The sequence below is a fragment of the Ictidomys tridecemlineatus genome, chromosome 8 (assembly GCF_052094955.1).
Source record: "Ictidomys tridecemlineatus isolate mIctTri1 chromosome 8, mIctTri1.hap1, whole genome shotgun sequence".
Classification (NCBI taxonomy): domain Eukaryota; kingdom Metazoa; phylum Chordata; class Mammalia; order Rodentia; family Sciuridae; genus Ictidomys; species Ictidomys tridecemlineatus.
In genome coordinates, this window is record NC_135484.1 from 152141233 (window position 1) to 152169135 (window position 27903).

The 27903-nt window shown below is 49.2% G+C and overlaps 2 long non-coding RNA genes across 4 annotated transcripts in view; both read left to right on the forward strand.

Moving 5' to 3' along the window:
- The window catches only part of LOC110598538 (uncharacterized), a 234546-nt gene that overhangs the window by 82431 nt on the left and 124212 nt on the right, over window positions 1-27903 (forward strand). For all 3 annotated transcript variants that reach the window (XR_002484390.3, XR_002484391.3, XR_013425489.1), the window contains exon 3: window positions 4130-4177. This is a non-coding gene — a long non-coding RNA (uncharacterized LOC110598538). The remainder of the gene's footprint in view (window positions 1-4129; window positions 4178-27903) is intronic.
- On the forward strand, window positions 18088-27874 carry LOC110598539 (uncharacterized). The gene is made up of 3 exons (XR_002484392.3): window positions 18088-19282; window positions 19615-19697; window positions 20708-27874. It is a non-coding gene; the product is annotated as an uncharacterized LOC110598539 (long non-coding RNA).

The following is a 27903-nucleotide window of genomic DNA, read 5'->3' on the forward strand; positions in this document are numbered from 1 at the left end:
CTCTGACGGGGTTTTCCATGCTGGCACTGCACTTTACTGAGTAAATGTAGGGACAGATGGAGGTGGCAGGCAGAGAAGAGCAGGAGATGACATTGCACTGGGAGCTCTTCACAGGAGTGTTCATCTGTGGGCTCCCGGGGGAGATGGGCACGTGATTGGCATGTGGGATGGCCACGCAGTGGAGCCTGTGGCATGAAGAAGGCAAAGCTGAGCTGCGTTTCTCTGGGAGGATTTGAAATACAGTTCTACACTCCATTAAGAGACCTGCACTCTAGCTGGGCGTGGTGACCGATGGACACCTGTCATCCCAGCAATTCAGGAGGCTGAGGCAGGAGGATTGCAAGTTCAAAGTTGGCTTCAGCAATTTAGCAAGACTCTGAGCAACTTAGATCCTGTCTCAAAAAAATCAATAGGGCTGGGGATATAGCTGAGCCCTTTGTGTGTAAAACTACCCCTGGGTTCAAGCCAACAAAAAGCAAAACAACAGTTAAAAAAGAATACTAATTCCAGCCCTTTAGCATGGTGGGTTCTCTTGGTATGGACTTTGTAAAGTGTTTTAAAGGAGTAACAGTGAAAGAATTTCAGTAACTGAATGCATGCATGGTGAGGGCAGGTTGTGTTGGTCCCCTGGCCTCTAGGGGATCTGAGATGCTGTAGCTGGCTGCTGGGAGTCTGCCCTGTATATCTTTATGTCTGTCCAGCCATCTGTCCTTCCATGCATCCATCCCATAACCGACTGGTATATCTACCTATTCGACTTGGAGAAGCTGCTGATGCTTGCTGGTAGTATATTTATAGTCTCACTTGGACTTTTTTCTTTCTGTATGAAAAAAAATTCCAGCAGTGTTGAGGTTTCTGAAAGGGTCCTGTTAATTCAGGAATCCTGAGGTTCTGCAGTTCTGTGCAGAGGACTTTGGAAAGAATGCGTTCAACTTGCCACCTCTCCCCGCCAAAGCGGACAGTCTGGTAGGTGTGCTGACATGGAGCGGTATGGTCCTAAGGCCAGTGGAGAGTGACCAGGAATCAGCTTAGCTGCGGCTCAGGTGTGATAGGAGTTTACAGAAGGGGAGATTATTTTTGTCTGCAGATGTTAAGGAAGGCTTAAGGGAGCTGAGGGGCGGGGGCATTGGTGTTGGAGTGGAGCCTGTTAAACCTTAGTAACAGTTTTAGTTGATGAACGCTCTCATTCACTGTTCATGATAGTGAGCATTATTCACTGTTATTCCCGTTGACAGATAAGGAAACTGAGGCAGGAAAAGAGATGAAGGAACTATCCCAAAGCTCTCCTTTGGGGCAGAGCTACAAGGCAGGAGGAGGTTGGTGGACCCCAAACAGAGATGAGAGAGTGAGTCATTTCAGGCCGTCTGCATGCTGGTAGGAGAGGGTAGAGGTGGCCCACACACCCGAGGAGTGGCACCAGTGGAGGCCTGGACGGCGGCGGCGGCTTGGGTTTGGTGGGAGAGGCCCGGGGCTGTCTGATCTTGACTTGGCTCAGATGGAGATTTTGTGCTGGGCAAGATGTGATCAGAGACTGTGGTTCAGGATGTTGATGATTCTAACCCACTTTCCTGCTCCTAAGCTTTGCCATGTGAGGCCCAGGAAGCGGCCATCCCCAGATGGCTCCCGCAGTCTAAGCCCCCGAGCATTTACACCCAGGGTGCTGGGGAGCACGGAGGCCCGGCCCCATCCTCCTCCTATTCTGAGCACCTTGAAAACCCCGCTCAATCCTCGGGATTCTAAGAAGAAAGCTCCTTAATCTTCCCCCTCGCGGCTACTTCCTAGATTTTAACCTATTTTTCTGCTCTTTCAAAATTTCTTCTCCCCAGTAAATGAATAATTAGATCTTTGTGGGCTTCACTAGCAAAGAATATACCATAATATTTAGATTAACACAGTGTAATAGCTATACTAGGAAAACACATCCTGGTTGCAAGATGAATTCCTCCTTTTGCTTTTTATTCCTGGTATCCTGGGGTGGCCTGCTGGAGGAAAAAAATACTATTTGATCCTCCCTGGGTGGTCAGGGAGGACTTGTAAAGACTCTTGTTTGTTTTGTGTGAGCCTTCAAAGGCACTCGGCTTCCCGACATAAAGATGTACTAAGAAAATAGGGATTTTTTTTTTTTGAAGTTGCTACGTATAAAGGGAAATACACAGAGCAACCATCTTCCTGTAGAACTCCAAGCTAATGTGATTAGAGCTCTCTTTCACCAGCCATCTTTGTTATGTCTGTCTCTGGTCATTACCCAGGCTTATGGGGAGATTTATGCTTGCAAAAAACCAACTCCACCTGTTTTTTTTTGAAAAAAAATGAACTCATCACACACAGAGTTTAATTGTAAAATCTACATTTATGATGTTCATCTGGGTTTCTCAAAAAGCTAAGCAGTCGGCTGCTCTGTGTGCATGTGTGTGCACGTGCATGTGATTATGTGTGTGATTGTGTGATTGTGTGTTTGTGTGTGTGTGAGTGTGTGATTGTGTGTGTGTGTAATTGTGTAGTCCAGGATGCTCCCGAGGTGTTTGCTGCTGCAACCAATTTCGGCCACGTTTTATGCACATTCCAATTAGCCAGGGCCTCCTGCTGCGATGGGGAGGAGAGTTTGGGTTGGGGTTGGGGCTGGCGAAGTGTGGGAAGGTTTTTTAATGCAATCTTAGCAGAACTCCCTCATTAGCACCTCGAGGTCAGTGGGAGCCCGGGAAGCTGCTGTCTGAGCACAGTTGGTAGGTTCTGCTGTGCTTGGTGAGTGTCAGCCATTTTATTTACCCGTGCTTATTTTCTCCATTTCCTAACATTAATTGTACTTAATGGGGGAGGTTGATAATGCTGAATGATTTGAAGCCTGGCGGGAGCCGAGCAGCTGGGTCCCACATCAGACCACCGCTCCATCTAATAGGTTGTCGTTTCACCTGATTCACTGGGCGAAGGTGCTTTGCCAATTATGAGCATCCCTGCCACATACAGATGACCTCGTGCCCCAGAGAGTTGCTGAAGCTGCTTTCCCGCCTTGGCCCAAGAGCAGGGCAGGATATTTCTAATCCTTAGATAATTATTTCTCCTTAAAAAAAATAAAACAGCCACTCTGTGCAATAGTTGAATCTTTCATGAATTGCCAAGAACTTTGTTTTTGGAACCAAGTGCTTAAGACATCAGTTCTTTGGAGTGTAGTCTCTAAAAATTCTCAGGGACAGCAAAACTCCCAACTTCCTTTCTTGAATAGAGACATAACCTGTTACCAACTTTTTTTTTTTTTAACTTATAGAGGAAAAATGCAAACTTTTAAGTAAATTAATTTTATAATTAATATAAATTAATTTATAATTAATGTTATAAATTAATTTTGTTAGATATTCTATCGGGAAGTTATTTTGTAACCAAACACATTGGCACAAACGATCAGATGTTTTTTTAGGAGGATGAGGCTAGGCACAGAAAATGGATTGACTCTTGATGTGATCTTGTAGCTCTTCTCAAGACCTGGAGTTGAAGTTCACTGTAGCTTTGAGGTGACGCCAGCCGCAGGGTCTGGTCCGTGGAGTAGCGTGCACAGTCTCTCCTGGAGTGTCAGCTGGCTGGGGTCTTCATTGTTGCTATTGCTAGTTCTGGTTCCTCGCGCAGGTTAGGGCGCACCCTCAGCCACAGTCTCTCGTCTGGAGCTTCCGTGGCTATCCGCCCTTGCTCGCTCTACGGCCCTGTGTTAAAGAATAAGTGACACCAGCTCCATAAAGTAACCCTCTGGGTCTGCGTGCATACCCACACTGGCTGGCTTCTCCGACTGCACCGCATGTGCAGAGCCACCCAGGAGAAGGTGTAAAATCCCTCCTCTTTCCAGATCATGACGTCGGGGCCTGGAAAGGCCTCGTGACGTGCTGGTGCTGCTTTAGAACAGGAGGTCAGAGCTGGTGCTGGACCCTGCCTCTCTGAAGGCTTCCAGCCTTGTCCAGGACTCCACGCTCTGCAGCCCGTCCCTGGCCGGCTCCAGAGTGGCCAGGTGTCCTGCAGTCTAAGGGCAGAGCTTAATAAAGGACCTTCCCTTGCTCCTCGAGGACCTGAGTTCTGCAACCTCCCCTGCTGCGTGTCCCCCTCCTGTTGAGCCTTCACGTTTGACCGGGTTTCCTTTCTCTTCTAGCACCCAGGGGACGGGGACGGCGAAGAGCTCGCACATCGGCCTATCCAGGTAAGAGACTCCGTGGGTGGGATTTCCAGAAGAGAGGTCACACTGATTCTCGGTGGCCGTCTCTGTGGCTGGCTGTTCCTCGGGCTGCCCTGCGTTCCTGACGCCGCCCTCAATTCTCCTTTGGGCATTTACCTATTTCTGGCAGTGACTTGTCTGTGCTGTTTTCCTTTCGTGTTTTTGGTTTTGTCTTTATGTACTCATACGTGTACACGGTGGTGACATAAAATCTGCATGGCTCGTTCAGTACCAACTTCAGGATGAGGGGTACCTCTGAGGAAGGAGGCTGGCTCATGCCTGGGTCAGTCTTATCTGCAGTGTTTACAACTATTTTTTTCAATGTATGTTTCTTCAAAGTAAGGACACTCTTAAAAATCATATATATGACATATACTTTAATGTGGATAATATTTTATATGTATCATTTTATTTATTTATATATAAAATACATATATATCCATACTATTTTCTCATTTTAAACCATAATTCAGAATAAGTCCTTCATATCATATATGGAGGGGTATTCAATATTCCAGTGGTAACTAGAGTTACCATAAAGATCCATTTCTGTTTGTATTTCCAATGTCTGGTGATGTCAGACATGCACCCAGAGAAGGTTTTCTCAAAATGGGGTTCTGAGACTGCAGCATGAGCTCCTCAGGAGCCCTGTCAGAGGAGCACAAAAGTAGACCCTCACCCAGGCTGACTGAGTCGGGGGTCCTGGGAGTGGGCTGGGCACAAGCCTTCCAGGGGATTCTAACTTGGGGTGAGGAATGGAAGCCACTGTGCAAGGCCAAGATTCTGTGCTCTCTGCACACCTGAGTCTGCATCTGCCTTTGTGTGGCACATCATAACTTGTCCTGCGCACTTCAGATACACAGACATGTGCGCTTACACTCCTGGGCACCAGGGTGGGGAACCACCTGCCATTCCTTGTGGGGTCTGCCCCAAGTCAGCCGTGGGGAGCAGCAGGCCCACCTGTTTCTGCACTGTGAAGTGTGCCTGGGAGCAGGGGGGGTGGACGTGGTGACCAACTTTCTGGAACAGGACCGACCAGCGAAAGTAAAGCCCTGGGAGGGTGTGATAGGGAAACGGCTTCTGTTTTCTAACATCGTTTTTAAACCTGTGGTTCTCAATGGCCGATTGGACAAATGGAGTCACCCGAGAGGACTTTGACATTGCCCTCCCTTGACCTCAGGTGATTCTGGCTTTGATGGGTGGTGGGGTGGGGTGGGGAGGAGTTGGGGTCTCTACACCCACAGGGTTTAAAGCCTCTTTCTTTGCTGTCCTGCTTTGGAGCCACTGCTGGGGACTTGCCTTTGATTTGGGGTTCAGGTGGGAGGAGAATGAGCATAGCCCTTGAGCAGGTATGCTGGGGGGCTTACCGTTCCCTATTTACCCCACCAGGGAGCTGACTCGGAGTTTTCCCGCCATCTCTAGCCTTTTGCGGTTTGCTTGGCTCTGGGGCTGACCCTCTCTGCCGTGTCTCTGGCCAGTCTGGGTCTGGGGAGGAGATCTGGCCAGCTCTGTCTGTAGGTGTCTTGGTCAGAAACGTGTGCACTTGGTAGCATGCCAACGACACCCCCTCTGGCCGCGCCGTCCTTCTCTTTCCCGTAAGAGGATATGGCTCCAGGAAAGGAAGCCAGGGACACTGATATTACATTTTGCAGCGTGAGGCATTTTTAATTTTTCAAGATGTCCTTGTGGTCCCCGAGTTAAGAAAGGAAAGGTTGAGCTGCCTTGGTGGCTGGAGTGTTGAAACAGTCTGTGGAAAAGGAAAGGGAAACCAGTCCCACGGATGTTCTTGGCAGGGTTTTTCACCTTTGCCCCCTGGTTTCTGGCAGGCGTGGTTAGAGCTTGACTTGCGGGATTGGCTCACCCTGCCTGCCCGCTGCTGCCCAGGAGCCCCGGTTAGTCTGCTGGCTCTCCCGCATGCTCTCCCCGGATCGCAGCACTCATTAGAAAATGAGCAGCGTGAATTGGGTCGGTCACATTTGGAGGATCAGCCAGATGCAGGTCCAAGTTGCACTTGGGAGGTTTCGTGGGCCTCATTGAAAAATAAATAGAACTTTAGCCTTGAGGAAAAACAGATTTAAGAAAAAAAATGAAATAGCTTACTGGAAAACAAAATTTATTTTTCCAATAAAAAATACGGGGCGGAGGTGTTTTCTTTGATGCCGGTGGTGCTGATTCTGTCTCGTGCCCTTTCCTCCCCTGCTGAGGGCAGATGGGGCGGAAGCGAAGGCCCGATTTCGTTTGCCAAGATGAGGAAGAAATCTAATCAATTCATAAATTTACTTATTCTTAATTGATAGCAGGCGTTTAAAACCTGATTGGTCTCAGTCAACTGTTTCCTTTTAGGACAATAGACCTGCATTTACGCGTTTCCCAAACCGTTTTGTGGACTCTTCACCGTCTGGCAGGTTTTTGGAGAGATGTGGGCCCCAGAGCTCTGATTCCGAGGCCTTTTGAAGAACTGTTTCTCATCTAAGAGACATCGAAAGACCTGTTTCTTGTGTGATTACAATTTATGATTTATGTGATTAGAAAATTTCTGTTTTCTGGCGATATGTAAATTTGCTCCCAGCAATACCAAATATTCATAGACCACCTGTTTCTCATTCTAGCGAAACCTGTAATCAGAATAAATGAAAATCACCTTATCTGATAAGAATCAGAAAAAAAATAATTTGAATCTATTGGAGCTTTCTGTTTATCTTTCCAGATCATTCTAAACCAGGTGAGTGCAGAAAGGCCCAGGGGTGGACTCCATCAGGTAGAGATTGTTTGGCGTGGACGCCTGGGTAGGGATGTGCTAGAGTCCCCAAGAGCTGTTTGGAAAATCCTAGCCTCCAGCCTCCCCAGAGTTGGACACTCACAGATGGGGCTACCTTCTGTATGTGTGTGTGCGCTTTATTATGATCATTTTTTTTAAATGGCTCTTTGGAACCTGCCATCCTAGGACTCTGAGTACCAGGAGAGGCCTTTCCATCGTCCTGTGTGTCTTGCTGCCCACGAAACCATTCGTTTTCCATTCCTCCTTGACGATGAGGTACACCATGTGTGATTCTGCCATTTTCCAGGTCAATGATCATTTGCCTGATCTTTTATTCAGTGTTGCGAAAGAAATAGGTACTCAGACGTGGTGGCAGCCTGGCGCTCGGGGTTCTCCCTGCGCAGTCCTCCAGGGCTGCAGGTGGGAGGAAGGTGGTGTGGATGGAAAACATTCTGCCCGTCTTCACTTCCGAAGAACTACCCTTCCCTTGCGAGCTCTTTGGTGGCAAGGTACAGTAAAATGTCCATCAACGTGACTGCAGGGAGGAAGGGCAAGGAGAAGGAGAAGAAATGTGCCAGGAACAAATAGTTTCATCCATATTCCTATCATGTCTGCAGGCCCCGAGAAACGGGGGCTGAAGCCGGGGAGCCAGACTGCCCCTTCCTTCCTGTGACCTAATTAAATATATTTTCACTTAAAAAAGATAACAGTGTTAGATCTTAATGGGATTAGCCTAACTGGAATTTATCAGGCTCTGCTTGGACAGTAAAGATGACGAATGGCTTGAGTTCCTGCTGGACACTGTGGTGTCTGAGGCTGTTCCCTTCTGATGCAGGTACGGGACTCCTGGGGCGCTGTGCCGGAGGTGCCCAGGTGAACACCCAGAGCTCCGGGGTTCTGGGCTGGGACTGAGAGTCCCATCTCAGCAGCGTGTGATTCGTTTTCCCTTTAATTTTCAAAGTGATTGGGGCTTGTACTATTTTTCTGAATTGAAGTGAGACAGAGGGGAGATTTTTCTCCTCCTCCTTCCTCAGGGCAGGGTCGCAACCTGGTTCCTCGGGAATTCTCTTGCTTGGAATTATCCAAATGAGCTTTCTTTGGCCCAAGGTCGTTGATAGAGACCTGCTCTTCCTTTTCCTCTGAGTTGCAGGTGCTCTCTGATGTTCTCCATTGGGTTAAAATGCACATCACATGGAACTCACTGTGGCGAACATGTAGTTCATGAGCATTAAGTTGGCCTGGTGCTGGGCACAGTTACCACATTCCAGAACGTTTTCATCTTTCCAAGCTGAAATTGCGCCTGTCAAATTCGGGCTCCTGGGTTCCGGCCTCCCGTCAGCTCCTGGCAGCCACCTTTCTTTGTGGAAAGGTACCACTCTGGGCACCTCTCCGAGGTGGAATCACACGATATTGGCTGTTCATCCATGTGGAAGCAGGATGTGCTTCTTAAGGCTGCGTAATATTCCGTCCATGTGTATAAACCACACTCCATTTATCCACAAATGGTGCTTGGGTGGCTTCTGTCTTTCAGCTAATGTGAACATGGGTGCTTAAATCTGAGTCCCTCCATAGTATTTTGGGAATTGTTTGTCCTGGAAAAATATTTTTGTGTGTTTTAATACTCCTTGATGACGACTTAGCGACTTAAAATGCTTTGTTTATAGCAAAACTTTTTATGAAGCCTGATTTGAATGATTGTGGCCAGTGTGGATTATGAAATCCCCCAAGCACATGGGGACAAAAACACATGTGGCTGTTAAAACCCGTTTAGGACACGAGACTAGGTTTCATCACCCTCTTGCTCTGGTAAATACGCACTGGGACAAACATGTTTTTTAAAAAAATCTTATTTATAAAGATCCATGTCTGGGAATTCTTGCTAAGAAACTTTGCTGCCTGACACCCAGAGTAATTGAATGTAAAATGACTTGTAGAATCGGCATCCTCCACAGAGCCTCCAAACAAGGACTCCCTAGGGCTTGGGGTGCAGCCCCCCACTCATCTCTTGGGGAGGAGAGAAGCTGTCCATACTGTTAGGACACAGCACCCACACTACGCGTCCCGCCGTCCTGTTCCTGTGTTTCCAGTGTCTTATTTACGTTTTGGAATAAGTGTGAGCCTCCGATCCTTCCCAAGAGCTAAGCTAAACTAGCAAGAGACAAGCTCCTTCTTGTAGCTAAGTCTGTTTCTGAGTGTGTGCTATGTGTTGAAGATGGGATTTTAGTCCTGATGCTGGGTGCATGTTGAATCCTGTGCCAAGCTCTTCTGTGAGAGAACTTATTTAATCCAACATCTCCATGCATTGCATCTCCACATAACTTCACAAATGATGAAAATGAGATGCAGAGAAGCTAACTTGTCCCAGGACCTGGGAGTTGCTTTAGCTAAAGCCTGCGCCCAGGCATCCGGCCTCAGACCACGCATCTTGGCTGCGTCTCGCTGAGAGGGTGCTCAGCTCTTGATCTCATGGATGTGGGTGTGGGTACCGTTCCCTGGAGATCCAGTCGTCTTTTTTGATGGAAATAGCAGAGCTTTTAACATCTTCACTTCTCTGCGTTTCTCTGGGAACCCATGCTGTACCAGAGTAGCTCAGAAGTCGTCTCAGGATGGAGGTTTCTTCTGAACACAGTGCCCTTTATTTCACCTTGAAAAGTAAATACATTTTATAGAAAAGGCAATTTCAAAAGCCAAGCTTAGGTTGTTTTATAAAAATATTTTACATTATTTTTTAAAGTATGACTGCTTCCTTGTGAATTTGTGTTTTACAAAAGAAGAGAATCTACTAGAAGCACTAGAATCGACCCCGCTTAGAAATGTGGTATTAATGAGTTAGACATCATGACCCCAAGTACATGTATGAAGACAGGAATGGTGTGAAAATACTTGGTGTACAATCAGTGACTTGAGAAATTGTGCTCTATGTGTGTAATATGAAATGAACTGCATTCTGCCAACGGTGTATAACAAGTTAGAACAATTAAATAATTAAAAGAAAGAAATGTGGTATGAAGGAGTTTGTAAGGAATACCTGCATATGCCCATTTATAATAGGTTGTCTTGCTAAAATTCGTTGATATTGTTTTCTGTTTTATTTCAGCTTTATTGAGGAATAGTTGACACATAGACATTGTGTATAGTCACGGTGTAGAGCGTGAGGCTCTGCTGCGTGTTGTGTGGTGATCACAGGGTCAGATAAGGATAATGACACCTCCTGACCACCTGAGTCACCAGGTGGAGGCCAGGACACTGACGACCTGTTGTCTGAGTTCAGGTCACCAGCACAGTCCCGTAACTGCCACGGTGCTGTCATCAGGTCCCGGGAGCTGTTTCTTTGCATTGGAAGTTTGTACCTACCCGTCATGTCACCGGCACCTCTAGCCTCCTGAGAGCCTGACCTTGGTAGCATTCCCAACACTGGAGTTCACACAGCGTGTCTCTGCCTCTCGACACCCAGCGTACCGGCTCCCAGGTCCACGTATGTTGTAAAGGGTGAGGGGTTTGCATTATTTATACCGATGGTGTTTCATGGAGTGTGTGTGTGTGTGTGTGTGTGTGTGTGTGTGTACATACAGATCACATGCTCTGTATTCACCCACCAGAGGCACTGGGACTGTGTCCGTATCTTGGCTGTAGTGAGCCTGGGGTGCAGAAATATTGCTACGAGGGCAGTTTCCTCTCCTCTGGATGTACACCCGGAGGTGTGAGTGCTAGATCACAGAACAGTCCTACGTAGGACGTGGGGAGGACCCTCCTAGCGTTTTCCCAATGGCTCACTGTAAGGTTCTCTTCCTCTGCACACTCCTCTGCCATACGGGGGCTTATGAGGCCTCCGAGAACCACCAGGCTGACGGGTGCTGGGGAATCTCACTGCAGTTGACTCCCTGAGGATTAATGATGACCAATGCCTTTTTAGGTACTTGACGCCATTTGTACCTCTTCTTTGGAGAAGTCTCTATTCAGGTGCTTTGCTGGCGTGTCCCCCCGCCCCCCCCCCCCCCGCTGTTGAGTTGAATGAGCTCCTTATGTCTTTGGGATATTAACCATTTATCAGATACATGGCTTACAGAATTCTCTCCACTTCTGTGGGTCCTCTTCTTGGGTTTTGTTGGTCACCCCCTCTGCTGTGCAGAAGTTCTTTAGTTTGACGTAGTGCCACCTGTTTTCTTCTGTTGTTTGTTTTTGGTTTTGTATTGTAAAAGATCGTTGCCAAGATCAATTCCAGGAGATCTTTCCATAGGTTTCTTCTCGGGGTCTTACATTTTCAAGTGTCACATCTGAGACTTTCTTCTGTTTTGATCTGGTGGTCATGGTGCGACCGCCCAGCCTCCCTCCTTGGCACATGCAGATCCAGATTCCCACTGTCCCGTGACGAGATCACGTCCCTCCAGCATCCTGGCCTGAGGTGGTCGGCCATCCACCCACGGGTTTGTTTCTGGACTTTCTATTCTGTTCCTTCCTTCTGCACCTGTTTCTGTGCTTGGGAGAGACTGTATTGACTAGTGTAAAGGTTGAAATTGGGAAGAGGGCTTCTTAAAAGGGGAAATTAGGGTTCCAAAAGTACATGTAGCCACATCCAAACACCATTCTTTATATCCGCAGCAAGTAAGTGTGAGCTTTTTGATAAAACACCTGAGTTATAAACATCCATAATGAGATTTAAGAGGAGTATTCAGCCAAGGAAGCATTCACTGAGCGACAGTTAGAGTGGCCGGGCAGGTTGCCAGGGTCTGGGGACTTAAAGTTAGGACATAATTACAACATTAAAGGTAGGCCTCACGGAGTGTGAGCTAGACAAATGATTCAGAGAGGAGAATCATTCATTCTGTGGAGGAAAGGGATATGAAGAAAACCAGGTGGACGAGGCCTGAATGTGGTTTAGAGGTCTGACTAGGAGTTCTCCAGCTGACGGAGTGAGGTGGAGGTCGTGAGGGGTTTCGGGCAGAGTGGGAAAGCACGGAGGCACAGCACCTACGTTTATGGCCCAGGGGAGCTGATGGCAGCGTCCATCTCCACATTAACTGTGGTCTAAAAATATTCAATGCAAAACAGTTCATAAGTTTTAAATAACTTTTATGGTAGTGCACTTAAAATTGTTGTATTATCACCTACTGTTTACCTCTGCTGTGCCTAGTTCATGAGTTAGCTTTGACCTTGAGGTTGGGTGCGCGGGAGGAGACAGTTTACGTAGGGCTGCATACTCTGGCTTCAGGCTCCCTGGGGTCCTGGAGTGGCCCCTCCGGGTGAGAGGACCTACTTATCCTTGAGAGTGCGTGTGCTCAGGCACAAGGCTCGAGAGCCAGCTTGGGTCCTGGTTTTGCTCTTTGCGGCAGGGATGTCCACTTTGGCCTCTGTTTTTAGGGTCACAAGTAACATTTTAACTCCTCAGTGTAGAACAGACACACTGCTTCTCCAGATGTCAGTCACTGTCTGCTTTTGTCTGTTGACCTCTTCATACATTTATATTATATTATATTTATTCCTATTAAAGCTGGGGACTGAGCTGGGCCTCGTGCCCATGCCTCCCCTTTCCAGTGGCTGGGGGAGAGGGGTTTTAATACGTCACCCACTCAAGAAAGACAGGCTGCCCCTGTTCCCAGGAGTGGCCCGAGGGCTTTGGAGTCGGCCTGGGTTCTCCGCAAATCCCAGCCATCATCTGGCCACGCTGACCAGGGGCTTGCTGTTTTGTCTATTGACACCTCTATCAAGTGGAGTCTCCGAGGTTCCTCCACTGGGTTGTGGGAATCACGTGGAATAAAGCATGGAAGGCGGCAGCCTGGCACCTGCCAATCCTTCAGTGAACCATGAGCCTCCTGCCATCAGCTCCTCCCACTTCTAGGGTCAAAACGTTAAGCAAATATGTGGATGGCGTCGTGTGGAAAATGGCATGCCACGGGTGGCATTCATGGAGCCACCGGGTAATTTAATTTTTTAAGCTTAAAAGGTATCTAGACATCTAGAAGGCCATCTTGCCCAGCATGCTGTGTTTTCGAATCTTAGGCTGCTGCTTTTTTAAAGTTCCTGATTTGGGTCTGTGAATTTGGATAGATTTCCCAGAAATAAAGATTCTGTAGCAAGTTGACTGAGGTCCTGGCCGCCTTCTCCCTGTCTGACCCAGACACGATCATCACTGGAGACGCGGCGGGATGCAGGGACGGCGTGTGCGCGGGGCAGGGCTCGGTGCACGCGGCCTTGGCTCATACTGACAGCTCCTTGAGCCCAGGAGGGCGCTGCCCCTGTGGGCAGGCCCCTGGTCCCTCAGGGAGCAGGGCACGGCTCTGCCTGGCAGGGTGTGTGTTTGGGGTGAGGCTGACAGTTGAGGTGTCTGTGAGAAGCATGTGGACCAAGTGACAGGCGGTGGTAAGGATTGCTTGGAAGTGGACCAGGACCCCCGGAGAGACCCACCCAGGCCTTCCCTCAAGACGAGCCTGTGACGGACAAGAGAGGGCCGTGGGGGTGGGGAGCTGAGCTTCCCACACGGTGTCACATCCTGTGCAAGTGGCCAAGTGGAACCTGAGTGGAGCCCGGTGCGGGGGGCTCAGATATTCCCGTGAGAGCATCTTGGAGATCCGGGGGAAGGATGATGGAAGACTGGCGTGGCAGGTCACCTCAAAGCCTCCGAGACAGAGTGTCATGATGAGTCAGCGCGGCTGGTGTCAGATGGGGATGGAATGGTGCTCCCAGCTCTGGAACCTCATGGAGACCTGTGGGATTTTTTTTAAGCTTTCCAGATGATTCTTCTGTACAGCTGAAATAAAGAGCCAGCGCCCGACCCAGAGACGCACCGAGAACACAGATGATTCTCGAACCCAAGCGCCCACGTGGGGGGCAGGGCCTCCCGTTTCCCACCGAGACCTTTGCCTTTCCGTTGGCTTGGAGTGGTTTCTTCAGATCCCGAAGATGGTCCCCTGAGCAAATCGCTCCTGGAGGCCGAGTCCGGCCCACTCCCCCATAGCACGGGGGATGCTGCGGCTCAGTGGGAGGGTGCGGGCTCCCTTTGGAATCATTACTCAAAGACTGCGCCTCTGGCTTTAAACAGAGATGCATGTTCTCCTCTGCGGGGCATGGGCTTAAATCTTCATGATGTGTCTCTTTCACAGAGTGAAGTAATGTAGGGTGGACAGAGCCCTCTAAGAAAACCACGTGTTTCACATTTACTGGGAAGGAGCCGTTCCTTCCCTTGCCTTCTCAAACCCGTCCTTTGGAGGCCATTCATTTCCTATGAAAACCGGGGAGCGGCCTCTTCCCGTTAGGAGGCACCGTCCTGGAAGTTCCTTAGGTGAAGGCCTGGCCACCACGCCGTGCCCACCCCCCAGGAAGCCCTGCAAAAGGCCTGGGCAGCAGCTTCTCTTCTCCCTGGAGCTCCCTGTCCACCACGATGTCACCCACGTGTCCAGGGCCTCCCAAGCGCTTTTGCAAGTAGAAGCTCCCGAGGAAACAAAAGTGGGTCGGGTGCGTGATTTAATTCAGGAACGTCCTGACGGGCTTCCTCAGAGGCGCTAAATTCCAGAGTCTTGGCTGGCATTTATCATCCTGCCGCAGATGCCTGAATGTCGTCGATCTGACCCCGTGGTGCAGCGTCTGCGTGGCACAGCCCGGCTGTGCTCTTCACAGCGCCTGGGAATGGGCTTTGCCGAAGCGTCCTGGGCCGGCGAGGTCGCAGCGACTGCTGAGCGCCCTTCAGGAAGGGGGATGCTGCCAGCTTCGTTTGTATTCTGTCTTATCTGGAGTTTTGCTCCTTAATTTTCTATTTCAGTTGAGAGTAATCCCCTTTCATGCTAGTAGCCATAATCATATTATAGGGGATTTAAAATTTGTCATTTCCCAGCAGTATTTCTAACAGTGTAAGCATTTTTTTTTTTAAATTTAATGTGAGATAGCTCTCATTTTATTTTTTCAAACACCGAGACAGGTCAGAGTCATCCTGGTCAAGTGGACAGGTTGAAGGATGACCGCCGGGGTCCTGGACTCCGACCTGGCAGCGGTGTGAGTGGGGATGCCCGGGACGCGGCCTCGCCACAGCCTCACAGGGGTGTCCGAGCATCTGGCTTTGGTTAACGTGGGCTCCAGTGAGGTGATCCTCATTTCTTCCTCTCCTCCAACTCCTCCAGTCACATTTGGTTTCGTGTATTCTGAAATTGACTCTAGAGACAGCTGCCCGGGAGGACAGGCCAGAGGTCCAGGTCAGCTGGCCTTTTACAGATGCCCATTGTCAATCTCTTTCCTGAAGGAAGGCTAAGGGGGGAGGGGGGTGTGCAGCTTTACTTCCCCCCAAACTTAGAACCGCATTTGGCCATAGTGAGCCCCTAGGTTCTGTGAACCACGGCCAACCTCAGACCACTGCGTTAAGGACCGTGGGCCCTCAGGTCCTTGAATAATCCCATTTAACTTTGCATTTCTCCATCTTCTCTTCCATTCCATCTTTCCCTCCCAAAGTATTGTGAGGGGCCTGGTGTTCATGGAGGAAGGCTCTCTATCCTGTGTTTCTTTAGGGTTTTCTCTGTTCAATATAAGACAGTTTGAGGCTCCCTACCTGTTGGTAATATGTGAGATTGCTCAATTGATGACTTGTTTGACTGCTGCATATTGGATTTATAGAGACTGCAGATACGGTAGATGGTTTTGTCACCAGACAGGCAGAGGGAGCCAGTATTTTATTTATTTTTATTTTTTGGTACTGGAGATTGAACCCAGGGATGCTTAACCACTGAGCTACATACGTCCTGAGCCATTTTTACATTTTATTGAGAGACAGGGTCTTGTTGTTTAGGGCCTTGCTAAGTTGCTGAGGCTGGCCTTGAACTTGCAATCCTCCTGCCTCGGCCTCCTGAGTCACTGGGATTATAAGGCTGCATCATTGCACCAGATAAGGAAGCAATATTTTAAAGTAGCAAGTATATAACTTTAGGTGGAGGTCTCTGGGTGAGACTAGGGCTGTTCCAGCCACACCATTAATTTTAAGGAAAAGTGAATTGGAAATTTAATGATATTTGTGTATCTATCTAGTCTTATGGATAAGTGTGTGAGTCAGCTTTGTGTTACTATGATGAGATAACTAACTTATAAAAAGCAAGTGATTATGTTGGATCAGTTTTAAGAGGGTCTAGTTCATGATTGGATGGGACCCATTGCTTTTAGGCCTTGGCTGGTGGTGCTGGATGGCAGTGGCGTGGGCACGTGGCAGATCACTGCTCATCTCCTGGTCAAGTGGCAAAAGAAAAAGGAAGGGGCCAGGTCCCACAGTGCCCTGCAGGGGCATGCTCCCAACGACCTGATGACCTCCTGCAAGGCCCTTCCTCCTAAGAGCCCACGGCACCTCCCAGTAGTGTCACCCTGGGCACCAAGCCTTAGCGCGTGGGCATTTGGGTGACATTCAGTTTCTAAATCATGGCGACGAGTGACGTTGGGTATTCTGAGGGGTCATCTCATGGTGCTTGTCACCTTTAGGCTGCATGATTCTAACTCCATAGAAAGATCTGGAGCACAGGTGCTCACCTCTTTTGGAAGCTTATGTTTTTATTATTTTCCACTTTGGGGGTTCATTTCTCCTGGAGGTTCCAGGGCCTCATGGAGATGAGGTTTTTGGATGTAGTGAAGTTCATAAAAATTCCTGCCCGGTTGCAAATGTGCAGGGTAATGATGGAGGTGAGGGGACCCTGAGCCAGCTGGGGGCGGGGAGGGGAGGAGCCTGGGAGAACTCGGGGGCCTTCCTGGCAATGCATGCAGGTGCATTTCCCATTCCCCACAGTTTGGCCAAGTTCTAGCATCCTAACTGAGGATGCTGATTGGTCTTCTTCTTGTGGTGGTGGATTTGGTGGACAGGCCTGCCTGGGCCTGAGCCTGGGAATTCAAGGCCGTAGCGATGGGGTTTGCAACCCCGACTTGATTCTTTCCTGCCCCTGCCTTCCTTTTAGACCTAACCAGTCCTGGAAATAGAGTAGGAAGGGTCAGGAGAGAATCAGATTTCACTGGTAATCGGGAGTTGGCATCAGTGGCTCTTATTTTTTTTTTTTTTTTAATTTGAAGGATAAACAGAGGGTTGAGTATGGGAGCTATAAACAAACAAATAAAACAGCCCAGGGTGAGCTCAGTTGTAGCAAGTGCATGCGGCATCTGTTTGGGACTAGAAGCCTTCTAGAAATACACTTCAGTTAGTGCCCATCATCCACCAACATGGATGCCATGTTATAGCTCTGGGCTTAAATGAATGCAAACTAAACCTGGATTTTTTTTAAAACAGTTAACCAAGCTGACATTAACATACATTTTCCATCTTTGGTTACTGTTCAATTATTTGAGAAAGGTCTAAGAGGCCTTATGAACATGCATACCCTGGGTTTTAAAGTTGAATGACTGTTCCACAGTAACTCTAATTAAGGGCAGGCAGTAAATGGAATCGTTCTACCAAAATGAACCAGAAAACTCTGAAGAAGTTAAAGACAGACAGAGAGGCCAGCTGGGGACTTGAGGGGCAGTTTGGGTGGGGCCCATTCTCTGGGCAGCAGGGTCCTGCGGCGGGGTCAGGGCTGCACCCTGTACTTTATCTCCCCACTTGGGCAGAAAGGGAGGTGTTGGGCCTGTGATCTGGTCCCTGCCCAGAGCCAAGTGGGAAGGAGGCCGTGTTACTGTTTTGCACACATCTGTCCTTATTTTCCCTCTCTCTGCCTTCCCGCTGGAAGGGAAGGAAGGGATCCGAGGTGGTGCTCGGGCGGGGCTCTTTGATCCAATGCCCCAGGGTTTTCTAGGTTAACAAATTGGAGCCTCTGCTGGGCTGAGTGTGTGTGTGGGGTGCTGCAGCTGCTCTCCCTCCCTTCCTCCCTTCCCACTCCAGGGGGGAACCCAGAGGCCTGTTGCTGACGACAGGCGGCTTGGGGAGCCCAGGGACTGTGGAGAACAGCTGTGTCTTTGGGTGGAGAGAGGGTTCCAGCATATTTGGGAAGGTGTGGGATGGAAAGTGGGCACCTTGTAGTTGGCTCAGTCGGGTCCCCTGTGCCCCTGGGTGGGGACGGGTGGGGGAGGAACCCTCTGGAGACCAGCATCCAAGGAAACGGAGACCACCTCTGGCTTCTGTCCTCCTCCTCCTGGGTGGGTTGAAGAGGCCGTGGTCAGCTGCGTGGGAGCATGGGGAGCGAGGGAGCCAGGGATGAGCCCCGCAGGGACAGGAGGGCGGCCTCCTCGCTCTCTGCTGGGCTGTGCAGACACAGGGCAGGGGGTGGGACGGTTTCTGCTGGAGTTTATTGAAAAAACAGCTGCCCTCTCCATTTCCTCCCTCCCTGGCTCCCTCCCTCTGCCGCCTCCTCTCTGCGGCAGGACAGAGCCATGTGTGAGCCTTGGCAGGGGCGAAGCTGGGTAATAGGGCAGCTTTTTTTTTTTGGCATAGAGCTGTTAGTTTAAAGCTGGGGAAAAAAGGGATAAATAAAACTTGATACAGTCATTCTAGAAAGGATTTGCATGGGTCCAGAAAAGGGTCAGGTTCAATGGCGGAACCCAGAAGAGACCCTGAGAAGATGAGGTCCGGGGCCGTTGTCCACCCTGGCAGACGCACGCCAGGACTCAGGGCCACCGCTCTTCCGTTGTCATCGTAACCTCTCGGACAGAACCCGCCGTTGAAAGACAGTAGACGCTGCTCCGCGGACAAGTTTATGACCCAGTTTCTGACCAAGAGCACTCGGGGGGACGGGCAGCAAGGGCGTAGAACTCAGCTCGGGGCTAATTAGAACCCAGACGCGAAGCAGCAGCTGTTCTTCGGGGTGAACTTTTGCAGGGAGGATTTCAAGAGGCTGATTCTTCTTGGAAGTCTGTTTGCAGAGCGGTTCTTTCCTGGCTGTGGCCCATCCTCCTTTGGAGGCCAAGTTTCACTCAGTGGGAGCCTGTGCCAACCCGGGCCTTGACCTTGAGGCTCTGGGGCTGCCCGCTGCGCTTGACCCTGCAGCCTGGAGGGTGTCGGGCCGAGCAGAACCGGGAGGGAGGAGGGTCAGGGAGGAGGGTCCTCTACAGGCTCCAGGGGGCTTCCCCCTTCAGTCTGGAGCTGAGGAAGAGAAGTGAAGGGCATGTTGGGGACAGAGAGAGAGAGAGGGAGTGCGTGTGTGAGTGTGTGTGAGTGTGTGTGTGTGTGTTTCTCCTGCCCATTTCCTCCCTCATAAACCCTGGGCGGGCCCCTGCCTCCCCCCAGCTTTCCCGTGAACTCCTGGACCCGGCTCGCCCTCTCCTCTGCACTCTGTGAGAGCTGAGCTGGTTTCTCCTTCCCTGTAGGATGTGAGAACGTATTTTTCAGGGAAAATTGTGAGAAGCGAATTAAGAGCGATCTGGAGTTCACGCATGACACAGGCTGCAGGGTATGTGAGCAGATTCCCCTCTCCTGCCTCCCTCCCTTCCCAGTTGTTTTTCTTTCTTTTGATCCTCCCACTTTTATTTGCTTTGACAGTGGAACCTGCTCCACGGAGCTGGCTGAGCCGGGTTTTAGAAAGTCCACAGACATGGTGCAGTTGGGGTCCTGGGGAAGCTGGGGAATCAAAAGGGCCAACTTACTGTCACTTATTAATTGTTGGTTTGTGGTGAGAGTCACTTCAGTAAAGGAGCTGAGATAAACTTCCTATTGCACATTCCTATTTTGGAATGCACATCTTGTGTACCTCAAAATATATACCTATTTTTATCTTCTTGGTAGACACGTGAAATCTACGTGCAAAGAGCTCTTTAAATGGGTGAGGAAAAGAAACCCCTAATGTCCACTCTTAGAGAGAGAATCAGGTAAGTGAAAGTGTGTGAGAGATACTAAACATTGAAGCTGTTTGGGCATTGCTTTAAATTCACAATTTAATTTACATTGGAACGTGTAAAAGAAAATTCAAAGACTGCATGTGTAATAATATCCATGCAAAAAACACAGTTGAAGACATTGTACCAGGGAACAAGCACTGGTTGAATGTGCATTATGAGCCTGGGAGAGCCTTTCCTTGCTGGGTTGAGGTGGAACACACCTGTAATCCCAGTGACTCAGGAGGCTGAGGCAGGAGGATTGCAACTTCAAGGCCAGCCTCAACAAGTTAGCAAGACCGTGTCTCCAGAAGGGCTGGGGATGTGACTTGGAGGTTAAGCACCCCTGGGTTCAAACCCAGTATCCAAAAAAAAAAAAAAAAATGTTTTCACTTTCACATATTTAGAACATCTAACTTTTATGAGAGCACTTTAATAAATGAGAATGAGAAGGACTTCTCTTCCGCTGTGGCTCATAGGAATCAAGGAATTCCAAAACTTCAATAAAGTGTTTTTTTTTTTTTTTAAAGCATATTGGTATTTTGAGCACTTCCGCTTCCACCAAGAGGCAGGCTGCTCCTTGCTTATGGGGGTCTGTTCGCTCCATCCCCTGGTTTCTAAGCAGTTGGTTCCAGGTCTCTGTGCTTAGTGATCCTTTCTGGCCTCAAGGTCGCACCCTCCGGTCCCCACGTGGCCTCTGTTTTCTGCAGGAACCTTGCTCCTCTCCTGCTTTGTCTTGGCTTCTCTGTGTCCCCTTCCCACGGAGGAAGAGGAGGAGACACCCCCCAGTTACTTCCCGGAGGATGACTGACAGGGAGCAGCCAGTCACCATTAAAGTTAATAGTGCTTCTTGGGGAACCCGCTTGTGACATTAAAATTTGCAACGGGGCGTGAGCGATTTCAGTTTACCATACCAAGTTTTAATTGTTCAGAGATGTCTATAAAAATATAGTAGGGCACATTAAAATCGTTATGGGCTGATGAGGTTTTCTTGCCCAGAGCAGGTGTCCCTCGCGAGCGCTTTGCTCTTCACGGTGACGCGTGGCTGCCTGGAACGGCCAAGCTGCCCTGGCCGCGGTGCTGAGGTGCTTCCTGCTTCCCCGCGTGGTTGGTGTGTCACCCAGGTTGGTGACTTCAGCTGAGGGTCTCACCCTGCCTCTGCCTCTTCACGTGCCATCGAAGGAAAGGGAAATGGAGACTATTGGAAAGGGTCTTCCTTCCCGCCTTCCCGCCTCCTCAGTCCTAAAGGTGTATGTACTGCAAGTCAGACCCTGTGGTGGAAGTCTCTCCCTCCCGTTTGTTTCCCAGTCTCCAAAGGTTAGGGGGAAAGAAGTCTTTGAAATGCTGTGCTTTCTCCAGTGACAACATGTGTGGCACAAGGAATGCGCTAGGAGGAGAAAGATGCTCCTTAACTTACAGTGGGGCTACATGTCGAGAAAACCCATCATCGGTTGGAACTATATTAAGTGAAAGATTCATTCCGTGCCCTGGACCCACTGCACATCACGGCTCCGCCTCAGGGCACACTGCCTGTCTCCCTCCTGATCCTGCTGTGGTCTGGGACGTGTGTCTCCCGGACCCAGGAAGCCGTCCAAGTTGTACAATCTGAAGGGCAGTTTGGGCTGGATGCACTTGGCTTTCACGTCATCTGCCAGAAGTCACAAGTGGCACCAGGAGCTCGGGGACCATGGCTCTCTGTCTCTTGCCCCTGTGCCTTACCTTATCTCTCCTCTGTATTGGCATCACCTCTCTTCCGCGACTCCGTTCCTAAATCCTCTCAAGGGCCCATGTCAGTCAGCATCTCGGATTCTGCCTCCTGTAATGCCCTTGATTTCCAGTGATGCTTTACGAGGCCCAAGTCCTCCCACGTGGCCTCGCTAGCTAAGCTCCGGCCTATCAACTAGACCCTGATCTTCTTCCTTCGTGGTGGCCAGTGACTGTCCGGGCTGGATAGACACATTCTGGGTGGAATCCACTGTACTTTCCCTGGAAGGGAGTTGAAGAAGCCAATTGTTAACTGGACACGTTGCATAACTGCCACCCGCTGAAACGTAGCAGAAGGAGCAGGCTGGAAAGGAGCTCTGGAGGACGCTGTCTGTGGCCTGTAGACAGGACACGCAGTTTTGAGTGCTGGTAGGGTGTGATGCCGTCTGTCAGCCACGCCCCAAGAGCAGGAGGGACTTGGAGACCAGCAAGGTGCTTCCTTTGTGGTCACTCTTTCTCGGGAAGAAATGCAGCCTAGAGAAGCTGTGGTGGACCCAGGGACCAGAGAGGTTGCTGGAGAGGAGAGGGAGGGGCATGTTCTCAAGTCCAGCTGGTCCTGTGAGTCACTTGACATCATCTGTGACATGGGGACACCTCACGGGGTTGTCGGCAGTTTACTCTGGGCGTGATTGGGCGACCCCTGCCAGACTGCTTGTGACCTGCAGGCTGGGTGGCGACGACCGCAGAGCGGGTTCCCGCATGGACCTTGGTCTTGGCTCCCTCTGTCCTTGAACCTCTCCGAAGGAGGTAGCTGGCCTTGTTGAAGGAAGTGAGGGTGCTGTGATCTTCTCCCTAAAAACTTGGCTTGAGTCCTAGGTTCAAACTCTGCTTTGTACCCTGACCACCCGGGGACTGACTGAGGGGCCGAGCCAGGGCTGCCGGCCCCCTTCACCGTGTCCACCATGATTAACAGACCAGTGGTGGATCGTAAACCCACGTCCTGGGTCCCCATCACCTCCGGCTTTCTGACACCCTACCTATGTGGTCTTATGACTTGCAAACAGCCAAGGAGATTTCTGAAGGAAGAGCCATCCCTTGTAAATGTTAGAAACACACACACATCCCAGAGGTCTGCAGGTGCTTGTGGACAGCAGGGAAGCCGAGCCCCTGCCCTGGTCACTCTTGCAGTCCCTGGCGGGCCCCGTGGACAGTTTGTTTCCTTCTGGCCTCTGGTTGGACTTGATGCTGAACAGCACGTTGCGGGTGGGGACTGGGTCGCCGTGCTGGGCCCCCGGCTGCACCGCCCCTCCTACCTGAGACCTTTGTTAACTCTGTTTCGTCTTTAAGGAAAGTCTGTGTTCATCAGGATACAGAAAGGAGGAGAGCACTATTCTGTGTCTGCCGAGCGGTTGTGGTCTCTCTGTTGATACCGTCCGTTCTCACCAGTGTCTTCACTTGCCAGTGATAAGGTCAAGCGCCGGGTTGGCAGGGCTTTCCTCCTCTGCCTAAATCCTACCCACCTCCTACCGATCAGATTTCCTAACCTGGAGCACTAAAACTTCTTTTGTGATTTTTGGGATGAATGAATATGACATAGTTTTTGTTTAGCACCTTATTTCAATCAACGGAGAGAGAGCAGGTTTACCTTTGAAAAAGAAAGATCTTACTTTTTTTTTTTTTTTCTCAAATATTTTTTTTCTCCAGCACCTCAGGACGGGGCCTTGTGCAGGGCTGAGGTTCAGCAACCATGTCGTTATCCAGTGAATTAAAGGAGATGTGAAGGGCTCCCTAAACCTTGCCCCCCATTCTGTTATGCCTTTCCTATCACCGAGTGCTTGGAAAACCTCTGCTAAGGTGCACCAATCTCTGTTATTTTTTCCACAAGTGATTTGTTTTCACTTTGCCCAGATTTTCCCCCCCATCCAGTAAATGTGCCTCTGCAAAGTGTAGCTCAGAACCAAACCTTCCCACCGGCCTGTGGGGAGAGGCCCGTCCCCCCACCTCCCTTGTCCTGGCCTCCTCCCAGGGTCACCAGACTGCACGCCCACCCATGAACTACACTTGTGCCCCCGAAGGCTACGTGTACGGGCTGCCATGCACCTGAGGTGGAGCGCATTGCAAGGTGACTCCCGGAGAGGCCTCCTTTCTTTGACACCAGTCATTAAGAGATTAGGTTTCTTGAAATATCAGCATTTGTTGAAGCCCTGCCTGAGTAGAGATCTGTAGCCTCAAGGAGGAGGGAATTTCTCAATAGATTTTCACCACTAAAGAGATGCTGAGCTTTAAAAATAAGCATCCAGTGGTGTAACACTCTTCTATCTGCTGAAGGGCATGTGCTTTTCAAAAAGACGCGGTCAAGGGCACCTGGAGATTTTTCCAAGGCGGGTGGAAAGCGGGAGAGGATTTCTTGTTTCTGACCCTAGCTGGTGACCATCACAGGATATTATCTGAATATCCCAATTATTATCCTGTGTTAACCTTTTATCTGGAAGGGATTGCTCATTATTCAAGATTTACACTTTTTTTTAAAGTCAATGTTTATAGGAGAAGAGCTCAAAGCCTTCTTCATGTATTAAGTGGTTCTCTGGCCTGTTGTTAACAACAAGGAATGCTAGATTGTACAAATGATGGCCCGTGTTACCCAGGCGCCCGCTCACGTCAGAAGGAGAGACATCAGGGTGAAGATTCAAACTCGTGGCAACATCTAGAAGCAGATGGGGTAAAAGTAACATTACTTGGAAGGAGGAGGAATGGGACCACTGATGTCATTCCGAGGTCCTGGCCACTACTGTGAGACAGTTCAACCTGAAACGGGATTAGAGAGGGAGCAAGCCTGGGGACCACGATCCAACTTTGGGGCCCAAAGTAGTTGAGGGTTCTCGCCTGGTTGATATCTCGCCTGGGAATCGCTCTCGGAGGGTCAAGCGGTATTTCCCATCAGCGTCTTGACATGTCTGGCCAGCCGAGCAGACGTGTCTGTGCAGGGCCGGCCTGTGCCGTGAACAGGGCTGGGTCTGGCTGGGTATCCTTGTAATTAAGAACAGTCCACCCTCCCTCTTCATTTTACCAAAATAAATAAATACCCTAAGTGGAATAAAGTCGTGATTAAACAAAGAAAAACACGGATCTCTGGTGCAAGCCCGGTGATGTTACATCCTGTCAGTATGTGGATTTCACGGGAGTTTCTCCCTCTGTGGGATCCGACACTCATTTGAAGGAACTTTGGCAAGAGAACATTAGCTCCTCAGACCTATAAAGGGTATTTTGAGCTGGAATATGAAAAGCACATGTAATAATTAATATAGCTGCAGCTGCAAGTGCCTGAGGACAGTAGTTGCTACATCTATATTGCATGTAAACAAAGTATTAGCCAAAATTACTTTCAGAGGGCCCTAATTACATCTGATTTAATTTAATTTAGTCTGATTTAATGATACCTTTTATATGAATTTGCTTCATGGTTACTCTGCTGATTGCAATTTCCTTTTCCTGGGAAGAATGTGTAAGACGGAGATGGGATCATTGCAAACTCTTTCTGACCATTGATTTTTGGGGACTGTACTAGTGCACAGATCCGTCACAAGAACCTCACCGTATCCACAGGCAAGGTACCTGTTCTGTTTTCCCCCCATCTTAGATTCGCTTGTCCTAGAGCTTCAGGCTAATGCAGTCTCCTAATAAGTCCTCTTTTATTTAAGGCTTATTTCACTCATCAGCTTAGATCCAAGGAGTGGTTTTCCCAGTATGTTCAATGGAGGTTACTTGATAACGGATTGGGAAGGGGAAGAAATGAGCGGCCTGGTTTCAAAGAAGGGAAAAATAAAAAGGTAAAATGAATAAATTATTAAAGTAGCTGTGAGCAAATGCTTGTTTTTGATCTGTTTAATTGAAGTTTTAATTGAGATCATCATTGAGTCACAGTTGTAAGAAACACTATAGCCTGTACCCAGTTCCCTTTCTGGGGACATTTTGCAAAACTGTCCTACAATATTATAACCAGGATGTCGACACTGATGAACCTATCAGTCTCATTCCATTTCTAGTTTTACCTGTCCTCGTGTGTGTGCACTTTGGGTTCCATATAATCTTACCATGTATGTCTGTATTTTTATCACCCCGGCGAAGGACGGTCAAGGTGCTGGGCTGCTCCAACTCCCAAGCACCTCCTTTGCTGCCTCCGCCTACTCTCTCCTACTTTCTTCCCTGAAAGCACCAATTGGTTCTCCATTGCTAAAAAAATCTTTATAGACATAAATGGAATCATACAGTTTGTAACCTGTTGGGGTTGGCTTTTAAAAATCTCCCTCATGCTCTCGAGACTCACACCCATTGTCGATTGCCTCAATAGTTCATCTCTTTTTATCGTGAAACGGTGCTCCATGATCTGTTTAGCCGCTCACCTGTCGAAGGCTATCTGGACTGTTTTCAGATCTTGGTTATGATGAATGAAGCTGCAGTGAACATTTGCATACAGGTTTTGTGTGAACATAAGTTTTCATTTCTCTGGGATAAATGCCCAAGAGTGAAATTGCTGGATCAAATGGTAATTGCATGTTTAGTTTTATAAGAAACTGCCAAACCATTTCCCAGAGTGGCTGTATCATTTTACCTTCCCACCAGCAATACATGCGTGATCCTGTTTCTCTGCAGCCTCACCAGCATTTGGTGTTCTCACCGTTTTTGATTTTCAGCATCCTGACAGATGTGAAGCGGTGTCTCATTGTAGACTTAATTTGCCTTTCCCAGAAAGCTCGCGGTGGGGGAACATCTTGTCATGGGCTTACCTGCCACCTTCAAGTCCCCTTTGGTGAACTCATTCAAGTCTTTTTTTCCCCCACTTCCTAACTGAAAATAAAAATCTGTTTAAGAGACAGACTATAGGAAGCGTGACCCCAAGCAGCTATCAAGAACATTGAAGAAAAATATCTCAAGTTGCATCCCAGTTGGTTTGAGAGATAATATCCGATGAATAAACTGAGTCTCCCGATGGATGGAGACCAGTTCTCAAGGAATGGGTGAAAAGGAGCCTGTGACCTCTTGAGGTCCCCACAGCTCTCTTCTCAATAGCATGGGCCTCCTGTTCCCGGCCCCGCCCCAGGTTTGGGTGCATCTGGGCTTCCCTTCCATCCTAGCCACGGCAGAGACAGATGGATCCCTCTGCTGGATCAACTCTGGAGTGTGTCGACCGATTCCTCAAATGGGTCCTGTGGCCTGAAGTCTGTTATTCTGTACAACTCGGGGTTTGTGCATCTGTCCGTGCAGTTTTGTAGCGTTGGATTCTGTCACTCTAAGAGTGACACAACCTGTCAGAGTTCTCCTGGCGGAAGGGTAAGATAGCGCGGCAAGCCTTTCGACTGCATTGGAAATGGATCTACCCCAGGTGGACACACAGGGGTCACCTGAACCTTGCCCTGAACAGTGCATTTCTGACCAAATAATGGACTAGAAGAAAGCCCATGGCTCTCTTAAAGGCAAAGGACCTGAATTTGGCCCTTGTTCTGCCCTTACCAATTTGGTGACATGGGGCAGATCACGTAACCTCTCTGAGCCTTCACTCAGTTATTTGTGAATGAGGCCTTAATTCACATACTACCTTGCCCAAGGGGTTATTGCAGGGATTAAATGGGATAAAGCAATTACTGTTTGATTAGAGTGACTCTCTCTCTCTCTCTCTTTTTGTTTTTGGTTTGGTAAGTAAGAAACTGCAGGAGGAATGAGTCCACTGGAAGTCACTGCACTTCAGTTAGGCTGTAGGGTGGCCCCTGGGCAGCAGAGATTGAAGAGTTAAAACTCAGTTGCTTTGAGAGTCTTCTGATCTCCCCCAGTTGAATTCCAGTCTTCAAGATGGGTGATGAATCAACTTGCCAGTCAGAGCTCACCTGGGGTCAGAGTCTTCCCACTCCTGTCTTTAATCACTAGCTAGATGAGCCGCATGCTGTGGTGCAGAAGCCGGATGGATCTACATCTGTGCAAGGCCCGCTAAGAACCGCGAGTGACCTTGGACCCAAGATCGGACCCCTCTCTCTACTGGTGTTACACATCCAAATGAAATTGTTCATTTACCACCCACACCCAGACAATTACTTGGACGCCTACCTTTACATACAGGAGCTAGAGGTTTCCCTGTGTGGACCCTGAGAAGTTCACACACAAGGTTTCTGAGGGGCTTCTCTGCGGTGGAAGCATTTTTGTTCTAGAACCTGTTATGGAGGCAACCAGTTCAGGTTTGGGTGAAACCAAAAGCCAGTTTGCACACATGGACTTCTGCAACCCAGAGCTTGGTTTGGAAATGTGTGTCCGTGATTGAGGAAATCTTTATTAGGTCTGAAGGTGGCCGTGAACTTTGGATGAAGTGCCCATGCTTTGGAAATCATGGGCATTTGTGGACAGGGACTGGACTTGTGTCCATCAAGCTCCGAGTCTGTCTTTGTCTAAGGATATTTCCAGTTACTGGACAGTGGGGGAAAGGAGATGTTTTTATTCCCGCTTCACTCAG